This window comes from Artemia franciscana, chromosome 4 (genome assembly GCF_032884065.1).
Source record: "Artemia franciscana chromosome 4, ASM3288406v1, whole genome shotgun sequence".
In the NCBI taxonomy this organism is placed as follows: Eukaryota; Metazoa; Arthropoda; class Branchiopoda; order Anostraca; family Artemiidae; genus Artemia; species Artemia franciscana.
Window position 1 is genome coordinate 5,793,017 of NC_088866.1, and position 8,797 is coordinate 5,801,813.

The 8,797-nt window shown below is 36.7% G+C and overlaps 1 protein-coding gene across 3 annotated transcripts in view; it reads left to right on the forward strand.

Moving 5' to 3' along the window:
- Nucleotides 1–8,797, forward strand: part of LOC136025906 (uncharacterized) — a 54,427-nt gene that overhangs the window by 30,965 nt on the left and 14,665 nt on the right. The window contains exon 1 of one of the 3 annotated variants that reach the window (XM_065701966.1): nucleotides 7,090–7,208. The exons of the other annotated variants lie outside the window; for them this stretch is intronic. The gene's annotated coding sequence lies outside the window, so the exon portion shown is untranslated. Of the gene's footprint in view, nucleotides 1–7,089; nucleotides 7,209–8,797 lie in introns of those variants that run through there. 3 annotated transcript variants of the gene reach the window in all.

The window sequence follows — 8,797 nt, forward strand, 5'->3', positions numbered from 1 at the left end:
GTTTGCCTCCCCCCCCCTTTCAGCTGAATTTTTTTTTAATCCTGTCAAAATTAAGATGAGTCCGCATTAAAGTATCCAGAGAAACGGGTCCGTTTTCTATATTATATATTTGCCTCTATGGTACTGTATATCTCATTTTTTACTGTAATTTTCCCTTGATTTGGGAAAATTGACTCCAAATTTGCCCTCCCCCCAGGATTTTGATGAAATTAAGGCACTACTAAACATATATTCTTAATACGGGTAAATATCTTGCACGTATTACTGATACATAGTTTTAGCTCGAATACATAAAATGACCTCCTCTAACTACTCATACACAAGGTTGCCATGGGACAAAAGAAATACTAGCGTAAAAATGTACTTTTGAGAAAACAATGTTTGAACAGGTTAAAAACAAATCTTAATACCGAATTACGTCTAATCTATATCGAAAGAACTTAACTTCTGTGCTGATTTCAAATATGTAAAGTTTATTAGTTGTAATGTAAATTATCCATCAAAATTGATATTTACATTTTTTGTTCGTTGGTTTTTCCGTTGTTTTATCTACTGGGCCTTGATTGTTGTCACAATAGAAGCTTAAACCAAGCTTGCAAAATGTCAAACAGCAAGGCAAGTTGCTGATTCAAGCTTGTTTCAAGCCTTAAATTAAAAAAATTGAATCGGGATTTAAAAATGAGCCAATGGTAAGGCAACTGCCTCACTTGAGATTGTCTTCAATCTTCGATTTCGTAAATATGCTTGAAACAAGCAAAATAAATCAATAGGAAAGCAGATCTTTGGTTTACCTTGATTGAAACTTGGTTTCTTATGATTTCTACTAGAAATAAACTATCACCTTTTGGAAAATGAATCAGTAATTAATAAAATCTAAAGATTAAAGTTTATAATGTAAAATATATTGTTTGTATTCTATCAGATTAACGCCGCTTCTTAGCTAATGTAAAATATTTTGTTTTTATTCTATCGTATTAACACCGCTTCTTGGCTACCAAGCTCCTTGCGTCGACCCTGTACTGCGTTGCTACAGCTCTGTAGGAACTATGGGTCCCGTGCACCACCACAGGACTAATGTAATACATAAATTGTATAACATAACCTATTTGAAATATAAAGACTGTAAACTCGATTTTAATCTTACCTAAGCTAGGGTATAGTCATTCCCTACTTATACCATAGTTGCATTCTTAAAAAATTAAAGAATGCAAATTTTTATTAAAATGAATGAATTGTCCGCTATCAACGATCGTGTACACTTTGCACCAGATGAGACGTGTCACGCATGGCAGAATTATAACATATGCGTTGCGAAGAGATGCAGTTTAGAGGATGTTGACCACCGGAGCAATGGAGCACCAGAGCAATGCGTGGCGGAACAAGTCTTAATAAAAAGTTTCTACAAATTTGGTGGCAAAGGTGTAGAGTAATAAATAAAAGAAAATACGAATTGACCTTTTTTTAATCTTCATCTTAATAAAAATTCGCATTCTTTAATTTTTTAAGAACGCAACTATGGTATAAGTAGGGAATGACTATACCATAGCTTAGGTAAGATTAAAATCAAGTTTACAGTCTTTATATTTCAAATTGGTTGTGCTATACAATTTGAAATATAAAGACTGTGAACTCGATTTTAATCTCTTAGACACTTCCAAAAATTTAATACAGGCTTCACAGTATAGTTAATTTTGATTAGTTTTTAAATGAAAAAAAAAACTTGCCAAGTGTTTCCGCTTCCTTTTTCCGAGTAGTTAAGTAATTTTGCCAAAACTTTTCTCTTATCTCACAAAAACACCATTTGTAGCACACAATTTCTCTTTGGATGGCAGAAACACTGCAAAAGTCAAGATTCAAATGAAAACTAAATATAATTTAAAGAAGAATTTTTTTTCTTAAATGATATTATTTAGGTTATAAAATAAAAACTGATTGGCAAGATAATTTTATTTGCAGCGATTTCCCTTCTTGCCCCTTGACCTGGAACGGAAACAAATTACCTCTTTAACACATAAGAATAAAATAATTATGTAAATTATATTTATATAAATAATTATATAAAAGTAACCCTTCTGAAAAAAGTATAATGGTGCTAATAGCTAAAAAAAATATGTATCTACACCTGTTCATGTTTAAAAAAAATTCTATATTTACTACGGACTCCAGCGTCAAGCCTCGGTAAAGCCTGGAGCAAAGGATTGCTGTTTTTTTTCAGGTGATATAATTTCAAAATGTTCCAACATTTCTCAGTTATGTTCCATGCTCCGTCTCTGTCTTTCATTGGAACCAGCACATAATGACTACTTTATCTACTCTTCTTAACATGCCTATACAATGTATTACTATTGCTTCATCGGGCTGCATATTCCAGATCCTTGGAAATTTCATCCTTTTATCTCATTCTGCATCTCCTTAATTCATATTTTAATACCTTCTTAACTTCCCTTACCCTTCCCTCATATTACCTATCTCCCTGACACTTTCATGGTTGCTGTGTCAGATACAACCTAGTGAAGATTATTCCATCCATGTTCTATTATGTCAAATTCTAAACTTTCCAATATCATATGCAACTGCACTTGGAAGATTCATCCAATACACTCATCCTATCAACATCAGAACTACCCAGAAGGTAAATAACACTACCTCTAAACTTTAGCTCTAAATTAGCCCTACAGACTATTAGATGGCGATATTTTTCTTTCAGTATTGATAACACCATTCCTATATACCCTACAGTCAATAATGTCAGACTTGTGGTCAATAATGCCAGACTTAAATTTACAGTAGCTTAATCTGTAAGGATGATCCTCCTACCATCCGATGAATTTCATGTTAACTTACTGGCCATCTATGACCAAATACTGTATTGGTTATAACTAGATTATCTACAAGGTTGTACCAATTTTTTACCGCTGCTATTTTCCGTCCTTACGCAAGATTTACATTTTCCTAAGCTGGGGTATAGTTATTTCCCACTTCTACCAACATGAGCATTAAAGCTCCCTAACTCTGTGATCCTATCTACTTGTCCCTGTTATTATATGCAAAATTTGTTTGAGTCGCTACTGTTTCCGTTAGTCAGATCTACGGGGAATATACCACTGTGACTGGTATTTCTTAATTTTTGGTTATAAATAAAGCCACTAGAATTCTTTTATGAATAACTTCCCTGCCTATTTACCCCATCCTTCCTATTTGAACTGTTCTTACAATCTTGTGGGCAAAGAGTCAAAATTAGACGTAAAGAGGGGGGGGGGGGGGTTGAGGAGGCCAGTAGCTCCTCATGGATGGAATTATTTAGTTCATTTCAAGTTTTAATTTCATTCCTTATTTTCATCTTATTCAACCACAGAAAATGTCTTCGATTTTTTCTTAGTAGAATCCTAGTAAAGAACAAACCACGGAGAATCAGGTGCCGGAGTCATCAAATATGACATCGTACCTCAGAAAGTTTTTTTTCAAAAGATATATGTATTACATCATCTCTTGTCTATTGATGCATCTCAGGCGGAGGATAGCTCTGTCTATGTAAAGGGCGAAGTGGGCTCTAATTTTTTTCGTATCTATTCATTTAATTTGTTTTACCAGAGCACTTCATATGGACAAAGTTGACGTAAAAACTTCAGAGGGTGCTCATTCGATTTGAAGTTGAAAGTTCTAATGCTGTTTTTAAGAGTCGAAAGTGATTGGAGAGCATTTAGCTCCCCTTGCCCCTCAACAGTGATCAAAATTTATGAGATAGCCATTTTGTTCAAAATAGTCAAAGGGTCCAACAACTACCCCTCAAGGAATGATATGACACCCGGGGGCAAGGGTCGTAAACTATCCAAATGGTTGTTCTAGGTACATAGGATTTAATGTAGGGAAAGAAGGAAAAGTATGATTCAGGGTTTGTCCAAAAAGACCAAAGTTAAAAAGGTAAAGCTTCAGGCAACGTTGAGTAGGATGTTGAACTAAATCAAAAGGCATTATGTGCATCCAGGTTATCAAAAGGATGCACCTGCAACATTTTAGGAACGATTAGGGTTTTTAAATTGAAACTTTCGGGATCAACACTACAACTACTAGTGCTACTGCAACTGTGACTGCGAACATTAGCGGCTGTGACTACTGGCGACGGTCACTTCTTGCAACAGCAACTACTTGCGACTGCGACTACTCTGACTATTCGTAACTACTGCTATTGCTGCAGCCACTAATAGTGCGATTGGGAATGCTATCGCTGATGCTACTGCTTAGACAAAAAAAAACGAAGAAAAAAGGCAAAAATAATTAAGTCACCGAAACTAGGGTGATTTTTAGCCAGAGTAAACGAAGCAATAAAGGTAAAACAAGTACTTCGGCACGGAACTGCTCTAAGCCGTCCTCAGAACACAGAGAAAATCTGAGGATGACTTGTTGGAATTCCTTGCCTAAATGTATGCTTTGTCTTTTCGTTGCCAATTGCTGGAAATCACTCTTGTTTTGGTTTCTTAACTTTTTTTTTTATCAAACATTGTATATAGCCATTGTGGTCTTAGAATGTCTTTATTGCTACTTCTACTACTACTATTGAATTAAACCAAATGAGTTTAAGTGCATCCAGGTTGCAAAAATGGGATTGGGACAATATCCTAGGAATGAAATAGAGTACTGAGAGTGCGACTGTCACTATTTGCTACCGCAACTACTGGCGAATTACTACTACTTGTGACAAAGCCTACTTGTGATTGTGAGTACTCGCAACCATGACCACATGGGACTAGAACTACTTGCAGCTGTGACTACTTCTGCTATTCGCAACTACTACTACTTGGGACTGCTACTACTAATTGCGATTACTGAGACTGTGAGACTGCGACAATTGCTACTACGTACAACTGCTATTACAACTTGTGACGAGCACTAGTAATTGTGACTACTGCTACTACTTGTGACTACTATTACTTTTTGGGACTACTACTTACGATTGCGACTACTTCCGACTACTACTACTATTTGTGACTGCTATTACTTGCCACTACAACTACTACTTCTTGCAGCTACTACTACCGCTCGGGAATACTACTACTACTTCCGACTGTTGGGACTTCTGCTACTTCTTACAGCTAGTACTGAAACTGCTTGCGACTACTACTACTACTTGCGACAACTGCTACTTCTTGTGGGGTTTACTAGTACTTACGACAGCTACTACTACTTGTAACTCTTGCTATTAATTGCAAATACTGAATGTACTTCCCGCAACTGCTACTACTTACCACTACTACTGCTACTTTTGACTACCAGTACTGCTTGTAAACACTGCTATTACTTGCGACTGCAACTATACAACATGCGACTACTACTGCTGCTTGCAATTACTACTTGTGACCATTACCCCAATTTGCGACTACTACTACTTGCGACTTATGCTACTCCTTGCAAGAACTACTACTCCTTGTGACGACTGCTACTACTACTTGACGACTGCTAATGCCACTTGTGACTACTACTTTTACTGAAACTACTATTACTGTCAACTTTAAATAGAGATTCTTCCTCACTTGGATTTTTTCTTCTTTTTTCCAAAACTTGTTTTTAAACTTCGGGCTTCTGATGGCAAAGTTTAATGACCGCTTCTACCATCTAAGTTAATTTGGGCTTAAACTCTAAAAAAAGGCCAAGTCATTTACACTCATGCACTACCATGTTGTGTCGATACTTGACAACTCATTCTGGTAGATATATCGATGACAAAATGCAGTGAACTCTTCCCTCTGCACTAGTCAGCAAGAAGTATATTCTTAATAGGTGCATAGAAATTCCTCCTATTTTTAGCAAAATTTTATTGTAATTTATAAATTCTTGTGTCTTGATGTCCCAATGGCAAGAAACTAGGGGCTTATCCATTTCCCTATCCTAAAAAGGTCTGGTGGATTCCTGATCCTCCAAAGGATAGCAAATATTTTAGCTCCTAATTTCCCTAAAATGTTAATCTCCTTAGCCTTGACAGGCAAATGTTCAAATGACAACAATCTAAAAACTTCCCATTCTGCCACATCGATTAGAGTACGAAAACCATTCCAAAAGGCTTGCTGGGGCACCTTTGGACTCTTGCCTTTGATCAAGTTTGACTGAAATCTGACAATCTGTTCCCTTAGATGTTTTGACGACAATAATTTAGGTTCCTCTTCTCCCATAAAATTTAGAAAAGGTGTGGATCCCCAAAAGGACCCCCTAGGACACTATCCCACTTCCGAAAAAGTTTTGTTACTGCTTGGTATCTCCTTTCAATATATATCCTGAAGACAAAGTTAAGGTACCCCTCCCACGGTTTTTTTTTCTCACGAAGTTTGATTGACATCCAGCTAATTTTTCCCTAAATGTCATCACGACCTGGATGTACAGATTCCCCTTCACGTAACGTTTACAGGCATTGGCTGTGTCCCGACACTGAAAATCCCCGATTAGAGTACCCGTTAACTATTTTTGAAGATATTCCAATTGCAAAATGTTATTGATTCCTTTCCCCCAACCACAGACGTTGAGCAAGACGCCCAGAGATAACTATTTAGGAACTTATTACTCACAATGTTTTGCGGAGATCCAACAACCTTTTCTTTTGCTTTGATTTTCCTATCGGTTTTCTTTGAGATCTGGCAACCCCTTCCAGTAAGTAAAAACGGACCGATCCCGAAAACGTCCTGGATTTCCCCCCTTTCCATCTGTGAGCTAGAGTGTGGCTTGATTTGTCTGAATATTAGTCTTTAGTCTAATATGCAATGTAAAATTTCAAAAATCTTGAACGAATAATTGGTTTTAAAATAAAGATAAAAATAATAAGATTTTGGGACTTCCATACTTGTATCCCCAGTATTTTCTTCTAGAAAGCAACTGGAAAATTTTGAATTTCTTGGTACTCTTATCGTCTATTAGAGCTTTGGCAGAAAAGCCATGCTCCTAAACGCAAATAACTTGAATGACTATTGACTATCTATTTTATATTGACAGAGTGGCCACGTCGTGTGACTGCTTATCTTTTTAAGAAGTTGGCATAATGTAGGCGTCTTTTTCGCAGATGCTTGCCAAAATTTTTCAGGATATTGTCGTCTGCTTTTTGCAGTTTACACAGTGTTACTCTAACTATTGTACAAACGCAATTGGTTTCCATAGTTTTGTTCTTTGTGCTTAGTTTTCGTTAATATCCTAAGCATTTCTATTTTGCAAGTCATGGTTCATAACTTGTAAGTATATTAATTTCTGCTATTTTACAAACTTTCGGTTGATAACATTTTGGCCCCATGTTTTACCGAGGAAGTTTGTTAAGCTTTTCTTTCGGGGACGATTTTGGTAGTAATTAATTTGAAAAAAAACACAGTTTTTCTAATGGAAGAAACAGGAAGGTTGAAACTTAAAAACTATTGCCGTATTATCTATAGCTTTTATCCTACAACGAGGGGTGGCTCTCACTCAGAAATCATGTACACCAGGTGGCACGTACCAAGCCGGACGGAACTGTGCAAAGCATTTTGGAGAGTGCGCCAGGCGTTTCTGGGGAAAGTGTAGAGTATTTTTCGTTACTGTGCCAGGTGTGCGGAAAATATTCCAAACGTGGTGGAGCTGTGTGGCACACGTGGCGGTCCAAGATATACACCGGGTGGCTGGAAGTTAGCGCCCCCTTGGCCTATAATGTAAACGTAAAAAAATTTCTTGAGAGGAATTACCAAAAAACACCACTTTCCTGTGGTGTCGTCACTTTTGTTTCTTTTTAACTTGATTTGAATTAAATGAGGCCTCTCCAAATATTCTACGACTTGTGGTTTGATTTGAGCATCCGTACGAGAAGAGAAAAAAAAAATTAGTCTCAATTATAGGGATTCATTGATGGGATTCCTTTTATGTCAATTTAACGCCATTTTTGAGTGGTTCTAGACTCTTTTGAAATTCTCAGTGGTTTATTTGGATAATCATACGTTGCCATTCAGTAAAATCTGAATAATAGTTATTATTCCTGTGTCAGGGTTCCCTAGAAATTATGTCTCACTAGAAAGTTTTTCAAAAACACCCATGTAAGATTACGGTTACAATGAGTTATCGTTACAACAGTTTCTGCTGTAAACGATGGAGAATGGAAACCCTTTGATTATTGTTGTTAGGATGTTTTTCTAAGTATTTGACGATGGCGAATTTAATTGTGTAAGCATAAACAAGCTATCTCTGCTAAAATCCATAAATTAACAAATATAAGACCTGAACTTATTTCTGTGTAAAGGGAGAGGGGCTTTACTAAGTCCATTTGCTGACATATTTTTAAGTGCACCTTCAGCAAGCATAAGACCAACACGATAGCGAAAAACACTATGTTAAAGACGTAAATATTGCAAGGTTTATTGTGTGTAATTGCCCTTTCATACGTCCTGCTTTATTCCGAAATTAGCTTTGCATACTCCTCAAAATTTGAGGCACAAAGGGCAAGGCACATCAGTCCTTGCCCTAGGGTTGTGGAGGACATGACATCCTTGGAAGGATAGGTATTAGTTGTGTTGACTATTATAGACAAAATAACTCTTTTCAAAATTCCAATTAGTGTAATGGGAAAGGGCTTCTAACAAGGGTAAGAAGGGCTTGTTGCCCTTCGATAACTCTTGAACATCCTCCGGCGTTCCTTAGATATTGCTGATATGCCTTTGGACAGTCAACGTTCTCACAGTTTGTTTTCATTGTGCTTGATATTCTTCTCAACATTCTTAAGGTTAGCACATTCTTACAAGTTTTTTAACCTTAATACCCTGAGCCTTTTTGGAGACCTTGAATCAAACCTGCACCCTTTACC